The sequence below is a fragment of the Pollicipes pollicipes genome, unplaced genomic scaffold (genome assembly GCF_011947565.3).
Source record: "Pollicipes pollicipes isolate AB1234 unplaced genomic scaffold, Ppol_2.1 Scaffold_7231;HRSCAF=8579_pilon_pilon_pilon, whole genome shotgun sequence".
Taxonomy (NCBI): Eukaryota; Metazoa; Arthropoda; class Thecostraca; order Pollicipedomorpha; family Pollicipedidae; genus Pollicipes; species Pollicipes pollicipes.
In genome coordinates, this window is record NW_023597034.1 from 46039141 (window position 1) to 46059255 (window position 20115).

The following is a 20115-nucleotide window of genomic DNA, read 5'->3' on the forward strand; positions in this document are numbered from 1 at the left end:
AAGGGACAGTTTTCACCGGCAAGGCCAACGAAGTCTGGCTCTTTTAACTCCTTTCACCTGGTCTCCGAACACTCGTAAAACCTGGGTCGCTTTTACGGACGTCTTCCTCGATGTACTCGCGATGGCCTGTTTACCAACCACACAACTGTGCAGTCATGCCTCTTAGCCTCAGTAAGTCAGCTGTTTTCGAGTTCGATGGCTGAAGAGATGGTAGGCCAAGGGCAAAACTGAATGGAGAGGCATTGCCCCTGCCAGCATGCCGAAGACTTCTTCATCTGGCGTGTCCGAGCCGCCGCCGAGTGATGGGACAGCGTGTGTGCGGTGCCGACATCTCTCGTCAGTACCAACACCGTCGCAACTTATCCGGCTGCGAGCGAATATTGCGGGCTGAGAATGGCCAGCCAAAGACCAATAGGCATAACAGCAAATGCTCAAATCCAGTTGCTTTGAAGTAGCACCCAAAGGATGAGCGTTTCCAACAGGGGAATTTAGCTATTTTTGTTTGATTAGGTGGGCGTTTGTTCGGTCACGACCGTCAAACATGGACAGCAATGTGATGAGGCGAGCGACAATGCACTACTGCGCCGCCATCAGGTCTGAGCCGGCATGGACACACCGGGACGACCGTGGAGCCATCTCGCGGCTGCCGGCGGCACCATGCTCACGCGGAGTGTCGCAAGGTGGACGGGCGGGCCTGCCCATTACCACGCGCGACGGTAAACCAACGGAGCGAGCTCATGCGAGGCCCGCTGCTGAGGATCGTGCTCGGTCGGGTGCCACCACGGGCATCTTCAGGCCTACACCGTTCATGTTCCACCAGGTCCACTGTCGCCGGGCTTCTCCAGCACCGTCAAACACGAATCCCACATTAGAGATTTAATCATCAAAAGCATATGGCTGTTAGGTATCAAACTGCAATATTTGGCAATTGCACCACAAACATATGACACTATATACATGAACTATTTACACTGGATGAATGCAACTTGTCAGTTCATTGGAATTGATCACGGAAAACTAATCGTCACATCAAACACTAATAATTCACATGCGCACAAACAGTTGACTAACGATCTGCTCAGACTGCTGACATAAATTCGATTACGAGTTCACCTGTCACACAGAACTCGTGGCGATCGACACATGACACCGCCCGGCCGCAATTGATCTGTCTCGCCGGAAGGGTTCGCCGCCCGTTGATCCGTCTCGCGGCGGGCCGCCGCCGCACTGGCCGGTCGGCCGGCCTGCCGGAATCACAGCTCGCGCGCCGCGCGTCACACGACTCGCCGTCGCTAAGCGACCGCACGTGCGCACCGGTGGCCGGCCACCGGCGCGCCAGTCCTCGTATAAATAGCGCCGGCGCCAGCTGCCGCGCTTGTTCGCTGGCTGCGGTGGCGCGCCGCGCTCACACCACTTTGGCGTGGGCGGGCGCGTCCGAGATGTAGGTGTAGTCGGCGTCCGTCTCGGCATAGTCGTCGTCAGCGTCGGGCCGCGGCCGGGCCGGCGTGCGCACCGGCTCCGTGATGCTCAGCCGCTCCAGCGGCTCCGACTCCTGGTCGCCGTCCTCCTCGTACAGGCTGCGGCGCAGGCGGGGTCACCGTCAGCCGGACGCCGACCAGCTGGCGTCCCCCCATGCCCGGAGCCCCCACGGTCTCGACCCACGCAGTGGTGTATGAGGGTCGCCGTCAGCCGGACGCCGACCAGCTGGCGTCCCCACCATGCCCGGAGCCCCCACGGTCTCGACCCACGCAGTGGTGTATGAGGGTCGCCGTCAGCCGGACGCCGACCAGCTGACGTCCCCACCATGCCCGGAGTCCCCACGGTCTCGACCCACGCAGTGGTGTATGAGGGTCGCCGTCAGCCGGACGCCGACCAGCTGACGTCCCTACCATGCCCGGAGTCCCCACGGTCTCAACCCACGCAGTGGTATATGAGGGTCGGCGCGGACGGTGCGCAGAGGTTGAGACATGTGCGCCCCTCCCCAAAGATGAAGACGCCAGCGGCGACGAAACAAGCAGCTGGTTCCCCGCTGTACACCGACATCGCGACAGTGAAGCACCAGTCTGACTGGCACCAACTGCCAGCGAAGCACCAGTCTGACCGGCACCACCCGTCAGCGAAGCATCAGCCTGACTGACTCTACCGTCAGCGAAGCACCAGTCCGACCGGCACCAACCGCCAGCGAAGCACCAGTCTGACCGGCACCACCCGTCAGTGAAGCACCAATCTGACCGGCACCACCTGTGTTGCACCACGGCACCACCTGTATGGAGCGCGCCAAGTGTCTCGCCCCCCCCCCCCCCCCTCCCCGGGATTGCACAGTGCCCCGGCCGAGCCGCGGGGCCTCGCTTGCGGCGTGGTGGGCGATGCGCACGGAATCACGTGGGCGCGTGTTTTGTGTTTTCATGCGTCTCAGGACGGCACGGACGGTAAACTCAAACTTGGTGTCATGTTAATCAATGCTGTCAAATGAGCACAATAAATTTGTGTTTGGACTGCTTTGTTACCATCCAAATCATTCCTGGCAATAATGGCGTATGGAACGAAAAGAAGAAAAACGAATAAAAGCACAAAACAAATGTTGTTATGCACACACACCAAGGCGCTTCATTAACATGTACACGTTGGGGTTTAAGTTTTTGGGTTAAGTACCATGGGTACTTACTTAAGCTAAGGCGTATCTTCAACAACAACCCTGCAACGCATCATTTCCGAATTATATACTTAACCGACAACACAGAGCTCATGCTGAAACGAGCGCTCTACAACAGCGTCCCCGATCCCAACCCTCTCGTTTGATTGACTACTGTCTGGCAACGAGACGCGCCCGTTGGCTTCACAGATTACCTACGCCAGACAAAAACATCTAAGATTCATGATGCTCATGGAATGACCTCCTCTATGGGAGCAAGACATAGTCGAGCCACTAAGCAGCGCAAGCGAAAGCGCCGCCCGGCCACTCGAGCGCGCGCCAGTAACTCACAATTCGGGATCCTGTTCGGCCCGCCCCCTCCTCAGCCACCAGCAGCTCGTACTCCTCGGCGGCGAACCGGTCCCAGTCCGACATCTGGCGGCCATGGGACACACTTCAGTCGCAGCCACCGCCGCCAGAGCCGCACGGCGGCGGGGCCGGACGCACCGCCACGGTATCGGCCGCCCCATCCGCCCAGTAAAAGGTCACGTCCGCCATTACGACAATTGACCTCTGGTTAAGAACAGTGATGTTCGCATCCGTGACCGCCCGCCTCGAAACCTTAATCGACGCCAAGGGCAGGCCTGGCTGGCGACCAGATCTCCCCAATCACATGAAATCATTCAGCACCAATTGCTCCCGACACAGGAACCGTAGCAAGCTACCACACCATAACCCATCGGGTGAACCCGCCACTGCGCTCCGGCCCACGGTGGTAGCGCAGGGCAGAGGCGGCACCCACCGGCTGGCCGGGCTCCCCGTCCCGCTGCATGGCGAACGGGTCGCGCTGGTCGTGCTCCAGGTACTTCTCCAGGTTGAAGAACGTGTCAAAGAAGATGTTGGCCATCTGGCACTGCTTGAGGTCGCTGAGCGCGATCTTGCCGTGTGTTTCGGGCTGGACCATGTCCAGCATCTGCGGAGCGAGTGCGACCCTCATTGCCGGTTCAGCGTCACTGTCGTCAGCGAGAACACGCGGTACGCAGGGAGTGACTGTCACGACCGGGTGTCAACAGGGCAAGACCCTATACCCGTATCCAATCGGCTTACTCCGAGTAGCAACGCGTCTGCATGAGCCGCCACACGGTCCTGTGTAACCATTGTCGCAAAAAAACACTCAGGCGCTGGCAAACCCAGTCCCCACTGTCGAGCCAGCAGCAGTCGCTGTCGCCAGACGTATTCATGAAGCGTGCCGCGTTCGTTAGGACGGATGGGGCCCGCTCGCGACCACATCGGACCCGGTCGCCGCCCGGACACGGACCCGTGTCACGACTCCAGCACCCGGAGCGCACGGCCACCGCCGGGAAAGCCGTCACTGCCGCCCGCTCACCCAACAGAGGCAGTCCTCGAACGGCAGCGTCTCCATGCCGAGCGCCTCCATACGCTGCAGCTGCTCCTCGTAGAAGTACTCCAGCTCGTACATGGAGAGGAAGCCGTCGCCGTCCAGGTCCATACACCTGCCGGGGAGGTGGGCCAACGTCAGCGGGCACGGCCAGATGAGACGGCGGCGGGGCTAGAGCACCGCGCCGTGCCCGGCGTTAACACCGCCGCCTGACACGTCCACAGCTCCGCCAGGCCAGACGCCGACGCGGCGCGGCGGACGTGAGCGGACGGCAGCGGCGAGGAGCGGCGCCCTCTCCGCGGGAGAGCAGCGCCCGGCACCACGCGAGGCGCGCCGCCACCGGCGGGTGACGCGGCGTCCCCGCCGTCAACACGTCGGCACGGTCGGCCGGGCGCGTTTCCGGTCGGAAGGCGTCTGTCTCCGAGCGGACCCGCCTCCGGCCGCGCGCCGATAACGCCGCCAGACGCCACAAACCGCGCGGCCTTGTCAACTATCTGGACGGCGCGGGCGCTGACCCGGCCGGCCGCGGCGCCTTCCGGCCGGCGCGCCGAGCCGCTCACGGCGGCAAAACAACGCCAGCTGTGGCCAATTTCCGTCAGACGGGCCGCACGCGACCATGCAGACTGTCGCACAAAGAGGCGGGCGACGGCGCAGACCCGGGATGGCTCCCCATCCGGGGACCTGCCTCGATACCAGCCGTTTTCCAAAGCTGACGGACGAGCTCAAGCTGACGGCACTGGACCACACATCACAGCAAGCGTCTCGGCGCGCGTCCCACCAGCCAACTCGCTTCCGCATCGTCGCGCGAAGTCGCGCCGGTCCACACCCCACCACAGCTCAGCCGCCGTGCTGCGGACCGTCGCCTGGCCGGCGGGCGCCGTCGTGGCCGCTGCGGCAGCCGGCCCGCCCGCCGACGACGCTCACCTGAACCAGTACTCAATGGCGTCGGGTGCTTCTTGTCCTCCTCCGAGAGCAGGAACCACACGAACTCCATGTAGGTCATCTTCTCCTGCCTGCGCGCGCGCGCGCGTCACCGCGCCGCTGAAGATGCGGTCGATGATGCGCGACGAGACGGCTGCAACGATCGCTGGTTCACCATCATGTGCCACGACCTCGGCCTTCAGAGCCACTCGGTACCTGAGTGACAATCATTCGGCACTCTGTGTCGCGTCGCCAGCAGGCCCTCTACAGCAGCAGGGCGCTCCACACCCCGGTGGGAGGTCAACAATCCTAGGTCAACAGACCTAGGTCAACGGTCCTAGGTCACGGCCGACCGAGGGTATGCGACGTTGCTCGGCCGCCTTTGCAAAGGCTCTGTTCGGGAGCGCGACCGATCCCCGGGAGCAGTAAACAGAGGTGCCGTGGTACGTCGGTACGCCGGCGTATTTACCGTGGTCGTTGTGCCGAGCCACGTCCGACTTGTCTATGAGCAGGTCGTGATCTTTGTCCAGCTCCCAGAACTTGCAGTAGATCACGTAGAAGTGCTCGTACGAGAAATAGTCTGTGATCTGCAAGGCAGCCACACACATACACATCACGAGCTGGACAGGCGATTACGATTCCGCATCTCCCTAGTACGGAGCATCTTGCATCGAGCTCGGACCCGCCGGCCGGGACCCCGCGGCTCTGCAGAACCGAGGCGCGGCCGACGCCAGGCCCGCCGCGGGACGCGGGGGGGGGGGGGGCGTCCGGCAGGGGCCCGGTGCCGCGCCACGGCCGTGTGCCGGCCGCCACCGCCGCACCCACCTGGTTGATGTCCTCCTCCTGCTCCAACAGCTGGATCGTGCTGAGCAGGTTGGAGCGGCGCAGCTCCGGCACTGTGATGCGGCCGCTCCACGAGCGGTTGACGCAGTAGAAGATGCGCGCGATCACCTGCGGCGGGCGGCGGCGGGTCAGACGGCGAGGCGGAGCCGGCGGCCGGGTCCGGGACACTGGCCCGCCAGTGCCGGTGACTCGGCAGCGGCCGCCGCCGTCCGTCAGCCGGCCGGCCGGACCAGCAGCCGACCAGATAGGTTTGACACGCCCCTGTCGCTATCACAGAGTCCGACCCGACCTGACCTGACCTGACCTGACCCAGTCAAGCCCGACCCGACCCAACCCGACCTGACCTGACCCGATACGAACCGGCCTGATCGGTCCCTCACCGTGTGCACGTAGCGGCTGTGGAACTCGATAGCCTCCTTGAGGAAGTTGAGGCCCGGGTGCGTCTCGACCACATCCTGCACCAGCGGCACCAGGTCCTCGGGCACCAGGTGGTTACGCAGGCCGCCGGTCAGCACGCGCACGAAGCGCGACGCCTGGTCGTGTGAGGTGGCCAGCAGCCTGCCGGCGGCGCCCGACGCTAACGTCACAAACACACGCGTTCCGGCCGCCCAGGGACAGGCTACACACGCCCTTTGTACCACGCAGCCGGCAAACATCATCACGCTGGAACAGCCGTACACAAGTCAATGGTCACAACACTGCTGAGTTATAATTTGTAACGAAAACGCCGAATGATCATCCGGGACACGTGATCAGATGAGCCCTACTGGTCAATGAAGACACATGCGCCAGTGTTAGCTGAGCTGTCGGCTGGCGGAGCGATCTGTCGGCCAGCCGTGCGACCTGACGGCTAGCCGAGCGACATGTCGGCTAGCCGAGCTAGTCGACACAGCGAGCGACACCTCGGCGATCACACGACGAAGAGCCTAGGGTGTTGTGATTACGATTCCGTCCTGCGACGGGTACGGGCGTGGGAGGACGGGAGGCGACAAAACAGCGCGCCGCCCGCGGCCCCCTCTCGTCGGCCGTGGGAGCGCGCCCCAACGGCCGGCGTCACCTTGAGCCCAGCTAACGACCAGCCGTAATCGGGCGCGCGCTGGCGCCGAAGACAACAGCGCGCGGCACGCGAACCGGCGGCGCGCCGCTTTTTCCGGCGCGCGCGGCTCGGCCGACGTCCGGGCGCGCGCCGCCGCCGGGCCCGGCCGAGGGTCACGTGACCTGTTGTGCACGCGCGCCAGCCGACCGCCAGCCTTGACCAAGTTTTTGTGAGAGCGCTGTTTCCTCGGCCAGCGGCGGCTGCGCGTCCGCGCGCGCGCGCGCGCGGCCGGCCGGCCGGCTGCGGAGGAAGCGGGCCCGATAGCTGGCCGGGATCCGCCGCCCCCGGGTCCGCCGCCCGGCGGCCCCAGTCCGCCGCCCGTCTTCGCTGCCGCCGATCAGCTCTGACCCACCTCTTCCAGAAGTCGAGGAGGCGGTGGCGGTGACGTGGCCGGTCTTCTCGCCGCCGGCCGCCAGGAACAGCGGCACCTTCCAGTAGAGCGGCAGCTCGCACGCCTGCCGACACCGAGCGCCGGCCGTCAGTCCGCCGCTCGCGGCCGCCCGGCCACAATGGAGACAGCCCGCCGCGCCCCGCCTAACCGCACATTGAGCCGGCGCGTGACAATCGCTTACCGCTGCCATTGTTGTGGCGCCGGACAAAGGCCGTCTGAAGCGGTACGGATGGCCGCCGTTGCTGAGAGCCATGCACTGCACTGTTCGCTGACCGAGTGGGCCTCCGAGAATATATTTAAACGTCACTAAGCCTGAAGAGCCACCAGTCACAGTATCATTGCAAACACGGCACACCGCTGAGACGAATTCGGGAAGAGGCACATAGCAGGACGAAAAGGATGCCATGGAAGCTGGAGGATCAGATGATGTAGTCTCTGGGTCTACCCATGCCAGCAAAGCTAAACGTGCGAGAGGGAATGGAACTTGCAAAAGCGCACCTGGGCGGTCCAAATGCGAGCAAAGAAGTATCTCCGTATCAGGTTCGTTAAACAGACACCAGAACAATTGTCCCACCCGAACTGTCCACCTGTGCCCACATCTGGCGCGGGCGTACCGCGCAGACCCGGCCAGCCGACGTATGACACACGGCGCGATTGCAATACGCCAAACCCATCTGTCGCATCAGCCGTGGCTGCGGCCGCGTGCCCAGCGCTCCGGGCGGCGGCGCCGGTGCCTCTGGCAGCGGTGCAGGGCAGCCTGCGCCGGCCCGGTCGCGCCGGCGTATATGGCGCGGCCGGCGCCACCACCGCCGCATATGGCGGCGCGGCCGTCTGCGCCCGAGGACGCCTCCCCACCGGCCGGAGCGTGCCGAGCGTCCCCTTCCCGGACGTCCCCCCCCCCCTCAGCGGAGAGAGTCATTGATGCACCGCGCGGCGGGCGCACGACACGCCGGCGGGGATCGGCAGCTAGCAGCCGGCGCTCACCCGGTTACCAGCGACAGAGAGCACTGCTCGATAACATGCAGTTGTAATGCAGTAAAGCTTCTTTTGAGTGGACTACAAAATCCTAAGGCCATCGGCTGTTGCCTTCAGGCAGCTCTGTCGCGTCCGCTGGCCTACTGCCTCGGGTGCGAACTCGCCGTTTGTCCGGGGTCGCAGCGGTCAGCCGGGCCAGCCGAGCGGGGAGCCGCGGCACCCGACCACTATCCTCTGTTGACGGTCGGGGCCGCACCGACCAGCACACAGCTGCCATGTTTTATTCATCTGCACACATCTGTGATTCGGGGCCGGCGCCAGCAGCGGCCGCCCGCGCACCGTCTGTGCGGCCAGGCCGGCGCGGCGCGGCGCGGCGGCGCCGGGGCGGCCGGGTCCGCGTGCGGCGCCGCAGCGACCGCTCGTGACGGGCCGGGCCGGGCCGGGACAGGGCGGAACCGGCAGCCGGCGGCGGCCGCTCCCTCCGCGGCACGGGACGGGTGCTGCGGATCAGCAGCCGCGCCCGCGGCTGCGCCTGCACGCGATCAGGCTTAGCGGGAGGGAGGGCCGCTGATCCAGTTTAAAGACGTCCGGGCTGGCTGAGTCGGCAAGCCCGGCGGGAGGCTGGGAGAGGCTGATGCTGCGCTGCGCTCCGAGCCCGGGCTAGACTGCAGCAGGCAACGGCGAATTTCCCCAGCGGCAGTGCTCCCACGTGGCGCATGTCAGCGGCTCGGGCCACGCCGGGAGACGGGCTCCCTGAGCGTGAGCCCTGGCCCGGTAGGCGTCTTCGGACGGCCGAAAGCGGCGTGCGCGGAACAGCCCTCTCACCTTGGCGATGGCGGCAAACTTGTCTTTGGGCACCTGCCCGCCCGGGTAGGAGGAGAAGGCCTGCGCGATCTTCTGCAGCTGCGCCTCCAGCTTCTCCCGGCTCTCGGGCCGGCCGTGCGGGAAGTGGAACCTGCAACAGGACAGAGCGCCGCGTCACAAGCGCGCGCCGGACACGCCAGCGGAGCACACCCCCCACACCGGCGGCGCCAGATGCAGGTCACGGTACGTCCCAACCGGACGCGTGGCACACAGCGCGCCGTCAGCGACGCGCGGCGACCGGGCCGGGCCAGACCCTGCGACCCTGACCGACCGGGCCGCGCTCCGTGACCACGTCTGCGCCCGAAAGAAGCCAGTCATTCGGTTCGGCCGCACCAGCCCGGCACACAACACGCACGGCCGGTAGCCGAGTACCCAACGGCCTCGCCGTGCCACTATTGTATACAAGCCGGCGGCCGCGCCTCCGAGCGGCCGGTGCCGCGGTGTTTGGATGAGATCGAGCCCCAAACGCTCATGACGCAGCGCTTCAATGGACCACTGCGCAGAAACGCGGTGAGCGCCGCGCACGGACTGCCAGCCTCCGGGCCGCCGCGCGCCGCTGACAGCGTGCCGCGTGTGGTGAGCGCGGCGCACGACGGCCGCCAGACGGGCGGCGCGGCGCGCGCAGGTAATCCGGCGCCGACTCTGGCGCCGGCGGGTGCGGGGAAGGCCGGCCAGGCGGCGCCGGCCGGCGAAGGTCGCCGCCCTGGACGTGCCGGGGCCACGGCAGACAGGCGCGGGCCACGCGTCCGCCAAGGCCGCGCCGCATCGATCGGACGCCGTCCTGCCGGCGGCCGGCACCGGGACAGGCCGCCGCGCCGCCCCGCCTGACCCACATCCCAGCTCGGCGGCGACCTCGGCGACCCCGCCTGAGGGCTCGGTCGGCCGGCACGACCCAGCGGGCGGCGGCGGCGGCGACACGACCTCGGCCCAGTCCCTCACCGCCACTGATCATGTCCGCATCGCCCTGCGGTCGCCGTCCGGACGCCCCCCCCCCCCGCCCCAACCCAGCCGCTCTGCCTGACCTGAGCGGCGACCGCGGCCTCACCGCCTCGGCCAGGGCGGGACGAGCCAGCGCCCGCCCACCGACGAGCTAAAGGCACTGCCGATAAAGCGGCTCAGATCCGACCAAATAAACAGGCTGGTCTGCGAGACAGCCACATGCCCTCCGGCGGCCTTGGGACGCCCATGAACATGCTTTGAGGGTATTTGTTTGCACGATGAATCCCCTCGGGGCGAAACAGCAGACCTGAACGAATGTCCGGGTGACTGCGCAAGCGAGAGACATCCAAAGGATTCGGGAAAACATACGTTATGTAACTGAAGAGAGCACACTGTGCGGAGATAACCCCGAAGCTGATTATCCCAACGCGTCCTACTAAGAGGCAGCCCGCCCGCTGATACAAGTTGTGCTCTTCACATCTTGGGACGGCTTATTTACTGCGCCGAGCCACACTGGAGTGCGACGCATCAACGCTCCACGCACCCCAGAAGGGAGGCCGCTTTCCCTGCGCCAAGCGGACGTCCTACGCAGGGTAGCACCCAGCCCAACCACAAGCTTATCTGTGACCTCCATCTCGCGTCGTGTCTTCCATAGAAATGCTCCGGGACGACCATCACGTGCACGGAAATGCCGAATGTTCAGCGTCCAGATCTCGAAGGCGGCAGGGAGCAGCCCGGCATTCACTGTGCTGTGTTTATATGACACCCTGCCTAAAGACGACGACGCTGCCTCGGCGGCGGTAGCTGGAGCTGCGGATCCAGTCTTGACCTGACCACGGCCGGCAATCGTAGGAGCGCGCCAGCCTGTCACCTCGTGATTCTCTCTGTTGCGACTGGTACTATTCTTATCCATCATAGCCTGTCTGATCCAGTCCAGGTTGGTTGTGTAATGAATGGGACGATTTTTGTCCCGTCCTGCACGATATTGCGGCGCCGTCCTGACCAAAACACTGCTCCCAGTGCTGGCCTCGCCCCTGATGACTTTCTCGTCACGTCCTCGTCTGACCTTCTGTCGCTGATCTGACCAGGCGCGTGACGGCCGGTCCCGCCACATCCTGACCTGACCTGACCAAACCGCCGTCCCAAGAGAGTGAAAGTGTCGCAGTCGGCGGCGGCAGGGGGGGGGGGGCTTGTTTACCGGGGGCGGGGCGACAGTGTTTATTTTGTAGCTCCGTCGCCGCGCGGGCCCGATCCCAGGTTCCCCGGCCGCCTATTGCGCCGTAACGGTGCGGCCGCAGACCGATATAGGCCAGCCAGCGGCGCACCACCGCTGCCCGGCGAGGTCGCCTTGTCTAGCTGCGCAACCCCTGCGAGAGTCCCGTGAAGGGGCCCCTGACCGTCACCGAGGGCTGTCCTCACGGCGGGGGACCCTACCGTCACCGTAAGCAGTCCCCCAACCCTACCCGTCACCGCGAGCTCTCCTCAGTGCGAGGCCACCCTGACCGTCCAGGCGACGGAGGGAAACAAGGCCCCCCCCCCCCCAGGCGCGCCGGCGGCGCGACACGGCCGGCAACCAGCCGTCGGGCGCCGGCGCCGGCGGTACACTTGACCTTGCACTCGGCCGTCTGGATGGACACGCGGCCGGCCGGCCAGACGCGCCACACGCCACAGATCTCGCCGACCGGCACCACGTGGCGCCGCCGGCCGTGACCGGTACGATGCCCCAAACCGGTCACGAGGGACTTTCGATGTCGCAGCTGAGGTCACCGGCAAGTACCGCACACCCTGGCGCGGCGCGGCCGACGCCCCAGCGCACCGGCTCCGCGTGTCGCTTTCCGCGCATTCAATCACGGGCATTTCGCATTCGCGCTGCACGGCGACCGCACAGCGATCCTGAAAGCACGAGCATGCAACAAAGCACGAGCAACACACAGGAATCCGCACCGCCACGCAGACAAAAGCAACGGTCGTAACGGCCAGCTTCCTTCCGCCATCACCGCCTGCCGGCAGCGACGCCGCAACACCTGCCTGGGTATGAGCGCGTTCTTCTGTGCGCGGGCGTTGGCCGGCCGCCGCGGCGGTGACTTGGGCGAGGCGGTGGGCGACTCCGTGCTGCTCCTGCCATCCTTGTCCCGGCCGTACGTCTGAAAGGTGGGCGGACGGGTCAGTCGGTCGGCAGCGGTCTCCGCGGCGCCCCGCCAGGTCACGGCGGGCCGACGGCGGAGCGGCGGCGCGTCCGTGCGCGGTCGCATCCGCCGCCTCCCTTTGTCTCCACGCTGCGCCGGATGCAGAACGCCGCGTCCGGCTACGACACGCGTCGGAAGCCGACAGTGGCGTTTATGGCCGCATGCATTTTACATCGAGGCGGGCTACTCAAGCATGCACTCCACGTATTTCCTTCCGCGCAAAGCAGCGCATCGGGGGCGGGGAGGGGGGGGGGGGGGGGCAGGAGGGATGCGCCCGCCTGGAGACGCGTGGGACGCCGGACACCAAGAGTTTCCGGCCGGTCGCGTGACCCGTAAACGAACCGGCGTGAGGCCTTCGTCACCAGGCTGACGCGCCGCACGCCTGCGTGGCCACCTCGGGAGTGGGGAGGGGGAGGGCGTAAACGGCTCCAAACTCCGACTCCGACTCGCGCCAAGCGGGCGGCCGTTGGCGCCAGCCCTGACTCGGAGTCCGTGTCGCTGCAGACTCGCGGCCGCCGTCACGCGACACGCGACCGGGAGCCACCCGCCGCGCGCCGGCGTCCCGCCCGACGGCCGGCGGGTCTTCGCGCTGCGGCGAGCCTCCGCAGCGAGCCCTCCTTCTGCGTAGGCGGGCTCGACCCGGCCGACCGGGCCGGCCGCGTGATGACAGCCAGATCCTCGCGACACTGGACTCGGACAGCACGTGCCCGACATAGGGGCACGTGTGACAGGCGGCGGCAACTCCCAAGTCAAGGATGAATCACGCGGCCGGAGCGCCTCCGCGCTGACCCGCTGAAATCCCAGATATCGCGGCGGCGAGGGTCGTGGTTTTCAGCGGTAAACCAGCGCATCAGATAAACCTTCGCCGTACTGCACGCTTTGAGCACTGTTCGGAAGCAAATAATGATATCAGACTGAGCTGGCGTAGGACGGCTGGTGCTCTTTCCGGAACCACCGGCAGGACAAACAAGCTCCGAGTTGTCACCCAGTGAGAATGGGACTGCACAATAGTTATGCAGTAGGGTTGTATCACTCCCAGTACTCGTAAGCTAGGTGGTACGCATGGCAGAGTGCAGGCCACGATAAGTTCTCACAATGCGAGGTGCGCACATGCTAAACGGCACGAAAGATATACCCCATTCACGATGTGACACCTTTGCTGTAGGCGCTGTCTCATACAATGCCAGACATGCGGACACATGGATCCCCCAGTCAGACTGCGAAGGTATGGCAAAAAGGCTTATACAGCTGTCGCTGTCCTTTGTTCAGTTTAACTTGTGTTTCGCGGGTAAAACTATCCTAGATTAACGTAACGTGAATATCACCGCATTGGTTGCTTTGTACCAGCTGACATAGGCCAGTTAAATGTATATTTAGGTAATTTTATCTGTCACGCCGACTACCTGGGAAAAACAAGAATACGAGATGCTTTCCGTTGATACCTTGAATATTGTTAGCACTTTTGGACGCACTTGTTGCGCAATTAAAACACCCATTGTTTGTAATACACTGGCACGACCACAGCTCGGCCCGAATTTTCTTTCCCCGATTTGTTTTCCTTTACCGAGTTCGCCCTGCTTTCACGCACAACGAATAATATCCTCACCAAATGTTTATACACGGAGTTACTTAACAGCGCCGTAAAAACGGCCGACCAGCCTAACGCCTATAAGCTAAACAAACAGCCGGGCGGTTCGGCTGGCCAGACGGGCTGCGCCGGTCGCTGATGTGACCCCGGCCGTCGCCCTGGCGTGACCCGGCGCTGCCCGCGGCGGGGGCCGCCACCCTCTGACCGGGCGCCGGCGCGCTGCCGCGCTGCGGCTCTCTGGTAGCGCCAGGCGCGCGCCGCCAGCTGGCGCAGCGTCACGTCGCGCAGCCAGCCGCCGGCCAACGGAAAACCACTGCGCAGAGTCCGACCATTCCCCCAGCAGTGACTCACATGGGTGGATACTTGGCAACTGTCAAATTAGGCAAATTAATAAGGCGTGGTCGTGACAGTTCCGTCATTTGCTTTCGTCAAATGACGCCAACAGTGCGAGTTTTGCTGCATTGCAGTAATCATACTCGTATTGTAATTGTCCTATCCACCGATAGCATCAATGACTCCTTCAAGAACACAGCAGTGCACATGATCACGCCATCTTGGCATGATCACTAAATTTTGCTGGAGGTCCCCCCCCAATGCCGGACCCTGGAACCACCTCCGCGTTTGCCTTGCATCCGAAATTTGGACTCAGTGCGTGACAAGATGTTAATAAGACCTCCCGCAAATCGCTTTGGAGATAAACCGGCGAGAAACACGAGTATGGGATAGGGAGGGGGAGTGGTGGTGGGGGTGAAATCTTCCACCGGTAATAGGGTTACAGAGAGCCGCCAAAAAATATCCTGCCAAACCTGTCAAAACTTGTGTCTCATACGAAAGACCCTTTGGTACCTTTCTTTTTACCAGCCAGGTATTCGGTCTTTCTGCTGCCACATGGCAAGGTGTTGGCTTCACCGAGGGCCCCGTAAATGGCTGGTGCGCAACAGCCGTGTCTGCCAGCGTTATGCCAGTACTTAATATCACGACGTTGCAGCACAGGGCGCAGAGTGAAACATCCAGAACTGATAGTATTTCCGTAGGTTTGCGCTTGTCTTTTCATTTTTTTCTCGAAGTTTTCAAAACGCGAAAGCGCGACAGTTGCTCCTTAATTCTGCAATTGTTGAGATTGAAAGGAGTTTTTCTGAATCACGACATTAGCCCTCGCTTCAGAAAGATGTGCTCAGAAGGCTTCTTTCGCAGGCTCAATGCCCTTATGTCGACACGACTCAACCAGACTAGTACCAACGTCAGCCACTGCACACGCTCTTTCAAAACCAATCTCTTAACCCTGATGCCAAACAATACCTGATACCATCTGAAGCCCCAGCGCATTCTGAATATCTCTGATCTCGTCCTTTGTGCTCGGTGCAAGCCTTTTCCGGTTGCGCAACATCAGCCTCTCGCCGCCCATTAGAACTCGCCGGGGCGTAGTGAGCAACGCGGTCCCAGCCAGCGCAAAAGACGGGCTGATGCGATCGGACACCGCCCGACAACGGTCACATTATGCGTATCGGCTGGGCGCCGAGCATTCAGGTGCCACGTCGGTCGCGTGTCTCACCGGCCCGAAGATAGCCTTGAGCAGCAACATTTCCCGGCGCGGCCTCCGAACTCCGGAAACACGTGGGCCGCGCGAGTGAGTCCAGCTCTGCCGCCGAGAGCACCTCGGCCCGAGGTCCGACACAGCACGCCCAGCGCTCGGTCACCTCGACTGCACCGGTCTGCTGTCGACCGCGGGGGCTCGCGGTGCGCGCGGCGGCGGGCGGCACGGTACTGACTGCGTGGCGCCGGCGCCGGCCAGATTTGAACCGGCCGCGGCGCGTCAGCACTGTTTACGCGGCGCCACCGGAGGCGGGGCCTAACGTCAGGCAGTCGGCCGCTCTGTAAACTTACATCAGAGTTCGGGCCGGCTGGCCCGCGCGAGGTCGCCCGTTATCCCGTCCAACGATGGAGACGGCGGCGTCACAGACGAGGCTGATGGCCGAGCCACCAACAGGACGCCCAGGGCAGGGCAAACCCCGGGCACCGGCCCAAGCTGACCTCCAGGCGCCACACCGAGTTTAGCAGCCGGGAAGCCCCCTGCCGTTTATTGAGAATAGCACGCCCACGTCGTCCGCCGTTCGGAGAAGGGGGAGACGGGGAGGACTCTGCCGGGGACGCGACGTGAGCGGTCGCGGCACGACGGCGGCAGGAGAGGCAGTACCCTGTGGACCGGCGGCTGTGGCCAGTCGCCGGCCCGCGTCCCAGCCGCGACCCGGAGCTGACCGCCACAGCGTGCCGCCGACGGCGAGCGGCCCCGGCCCGACCCGACCGGCCGCCTCGGCACGGCCGGTGACGAGCGCCAGCCGCCGCCGGGCCGCCCACGGACGGGCCGGAGAGCGCGCCACCACCTGGTTCGTATTGGGGTCACGGCGATTCGTCGCAGGGGTGACGTGGGCGGGAGAGACCCGCTCGGCCACGCCGTGGCCCCTTGTCGCCGGTCCAGAGCCGCCCTAAGACGTGCCCGAAGTAGAAAGCGGGAAATGACATCCCATTCCGCCGTTAGAGGAAATGCGGATCCCGGAAAAGGATGTCAGACGCCGCTCGTGCGAGAGACCACATTACGGGGCTCCAGTTACACCACAGGTTGTTGTTTTCCTCATAATAACGCGCCTCTTCACCAGGCGCCGTTTCGGGTATTCCAAAATTATGGTCCTGCGGTACCACCTGCCCTGCGCACAAGGCCAAACGACTGCCCGTTCGAGAGGCGGCACGGCTGAGCCCAACATCCAGCACACTTGTTTTACAATTAAACGTTACTATTACGTCATTTCTTCACCTGACAGTTTTCTGTTGGGGGGGGGGGGGCGGACTTCAGTCAAGAAATAACACCACACCTCCACGCACGCAATCACCAATATGTAAGGATAGGGGCTGCCGCGAAGCAGCTCCCTCATGTCCTAACATCGGCACGTCTCCAGTGCATGATTCACTTCGAAACTGGCCATATATGGACAGCAGACACTGGGTCTCATAACTGGATTAAGATGCATAGCATAACATATACAGATCTGGCCGTGTGTTTTTAATGTCCGAGGGCAGAAGATGAAGCAGTCAGCCTGGCCCGGTGGTGACGTCACCCACGCCCAAATGGCATAAACATCCACTAATCTGCCGTCAAATAAACATGTGCACGCAACAACTGAATGACAAATTTCAGATACGAATGCCGCATGTCTCAAACTGGATAAACGCTCGAATAAACATAGACAGCTTATCGATTAACATCGACAACAGCCTCGCTATTTCAATACCGGTTCCAGCTGCCGACCGAGTCATCACTAACAGACCCGGATCAGCGTGTCCCAGCTGCGCGCGTCTCCGCCTACGCCACCTACGCTGCGCCCCCAGGCGGTCGGCGGCGGCGCGCCTGCACCGTCCCCGGTCGGAGCACGGGTCACGGCCGGCTCACGCCGGGCCGCTCTCGGCGGCGCTCGGCGTTCGACGGCGGCGGCGGCGGTGACCGGGCATGGGCCCCCCCCCCCCTCCCCCCCCCGGAGCCGGGGCGTGACTCACAGGCCAGCTGTCGGCCCGGGCCGAGCCGACCAGGCCCGGTCGGCGGCTGACACGGCCGGCCGCCTGGGAACAGGGCCACCGGCCGCCCGGCAACCGGGCCCAGCGCGGCCCGCCCACCCCCGTGCGCCACCTCCGTGTACGCCGAACGCGGCCCGCTGGTGCCAAGCGGACAGTGGTGCCGGCCCCGGCATTTCCACCCAAGTCGGCGCTCCAGGGCGCTGAGCACGAGACGCCACGGCGCTGCCGAGGGCGCACCACCAGACGAATCACGCTCAGCGCACTCAGCGACAGCTCGTCGTTGTTAGATACGTTCCTCCACGGAGGTGGTGTCGTTCTTCGTGACACTAGCGGGACCTGTTTCGGTGGCAGACTTGCTATTCGACCACACATCATTGCAAATGAACGTCGGGTACAGACACTGCTCGGTCGCGTGTAATGTATAACAACCCGTTCGGAATGCACACATTGTCTTTCATACGTATCTGTGTAGGCCATGGTATTCCAAATTGTTTTACCATGGTTTTATGGTCGAGCACCCATGACCCGCGATCGGACGGTTGGAACAAGAAGCCCAGGCAGAAGCACGGCCTCAAACGGAATACAGCCGAGTTTCAGTTCATCACATAGATAGCACCTAAACCGGCGGAGGTCCGCGGATGCACGCGACACCACACAAAAATGTTGCACGTTTGTGAGACGGGGTGAGCATGTCACCCATCCTGGGACGGCGACACGCGGAGGCCTCGTAGGTGGACGCGTGGTGGACACTGACATCCACGGTGTCTGAATTTTGATAGATCCATGTGCGATTATTTATACGTTGGAGTGGAAAATCTGCAGACACGCAACGTGCAAATAAAATGCCTTAATGAACAGTGCGAATCAGGTGACTAAGCGAGGACACCAATGAGCACCTATGTAATTCATACCGGTTCGCCCAACCTGCGAGGTAGGAAAAAAATCCAGACGACCGCAAGCACGCTCGAAGCGCTCATGGCCTTCTCATAAGCCGTTCTGTTTGCTCCCGAGGTCATTACGTCGCCCTCGGCAACGACCGTGAACTGCGGCAACCTTCCGCAGGCACGAGAGCGTGGACAAACAACTCCACTCAGCAGTCTGTCCCACACTTCAGGCCGCCGCTCACTCGGCCGCCCGAAACGCCTACTCAGCGCGCAAAGAACGCCCACAGGCGCGTCGCGTGCTATTTCGTCAGCCCTGTCGCGGCGGAGCTATCAGCACCGCGTCCGGCGCGTCCCGTCGCGTACGTCATCAGAAACATTAGCGGTACAATGTCCCCGGCGGCGGGCGCAGGCCGCGCGGCGTCTCATTAATCACACGACAGCGTCGTGTTTAAACCGGCAGACGCAAACACCACACACACACACACACGCACATGCACGCACCCACCCACACACCCACACGCAAACACACAACGCACACCACCCACACCCACACCCACACCCACACCCACACCCACACCCACACACATGCAGACGCACGCACGTACGCGTACCCGCAACTACGGGAGCACATCACCGTGACAGTTGCAACTATGCCAGACGACGTAATTGGGAACTAGTGACGTGGCAAGTCATGCAACAAATGTTGCCACAGAAATGATGTTTCGCGCAAGAGCATAAGACGATAAGCAGCAGTAAGCTATGCCTCGTCAACTCGCTTCCCTGCGTTGTTGAAAACCGAAGACAACATTTTCAGCAGCCGGGGTCAAATGGTGGCGGCTTCCATCAAGTTATGACTAAACACTGGTTTTCTAACAACGAAGCCAAGGATGACTAGGACCATGCCCTGAAGTAGGGGTATTAATCCCGGCAGTAATACTCAGTACCAAGATACCGGGATCATGAAACAGGCCATACCGGGTGGCCATGATATGCCCGGATTACGAAGAAATGGCGCATGGGTTGTAACTTTTCAGCTGTATGATAGATTCAGCTGTAAACTTAGGGTGGATGTGCAAAGCTTAATCGTGCACTAAAATATCTATGTGCGTAGGATAGTCGGTCATGGTCGTCATGACGTCATAGCCACATGCACAGTCTAACAGACGGCAAACTTGTGCGCGAATCCTAGAAGTTGACTCAGGATGTAGACCGATGATAGATTGGATTTCAGGGCGCACCGAATCTAACTTGAGTCTTGATCCAAAACTTCGCGTGCCACGATCTCCCTAAATTCATTAGTGTAGCCATACGCGACTTTGACACTGAAGCATTCGTACAGACTTAACACAAGTCACGGTTCTGTAAAAACCCGAATCATCTGATGAGGACTATTTTGCACACAGCTGACGAAAAGTCGCGGGTTTTCAAATTGGTTCCAAAGCAGCCTAACGCTTCGGATTCACGGAGCGACAAAAAATACAAGATGCGTTCACTGCCAAACTTCATCAATTTGAGGACAAAAACACAAATCTATTATGCTCATCACCATAGAAATTATGGACAGATCATGCACTCTGCTCGTGGCCAATATTCACTGATTTCTCCCAAATTTAGATGAAATAGACCACACAAACACACACACACACGCACGCACGCACGCACGCACGCACGCACGCACCCCCACACACACCGATTAGAGCCATTTCGATATCCTATCCTTACCCAGAATGTTGTAATATGTTGACCCATATGTTGTACCGTTGGGCCAGAGTAATAGACACGGGGTTCAGCCAAGTTTGGTACTTTATTACTGACGGCACGTATTGGCGAACG

General features: G+C 62.5%; 1 pseudogene; it reads right to left on the reverse strand.

Annotated features, from left to right (window-relative positions):
- Nucleotides 1–861: 861 nt before the first annotated feature.
- LOC119109485 (serine/threonine-protein phosphatase 2A regulatory subunit B'' subunit beta-like) overlaps nt 862–20115 on the reverse strand; it is a 66701-nt pseudogene continuing 47447 nt past the window's right edge.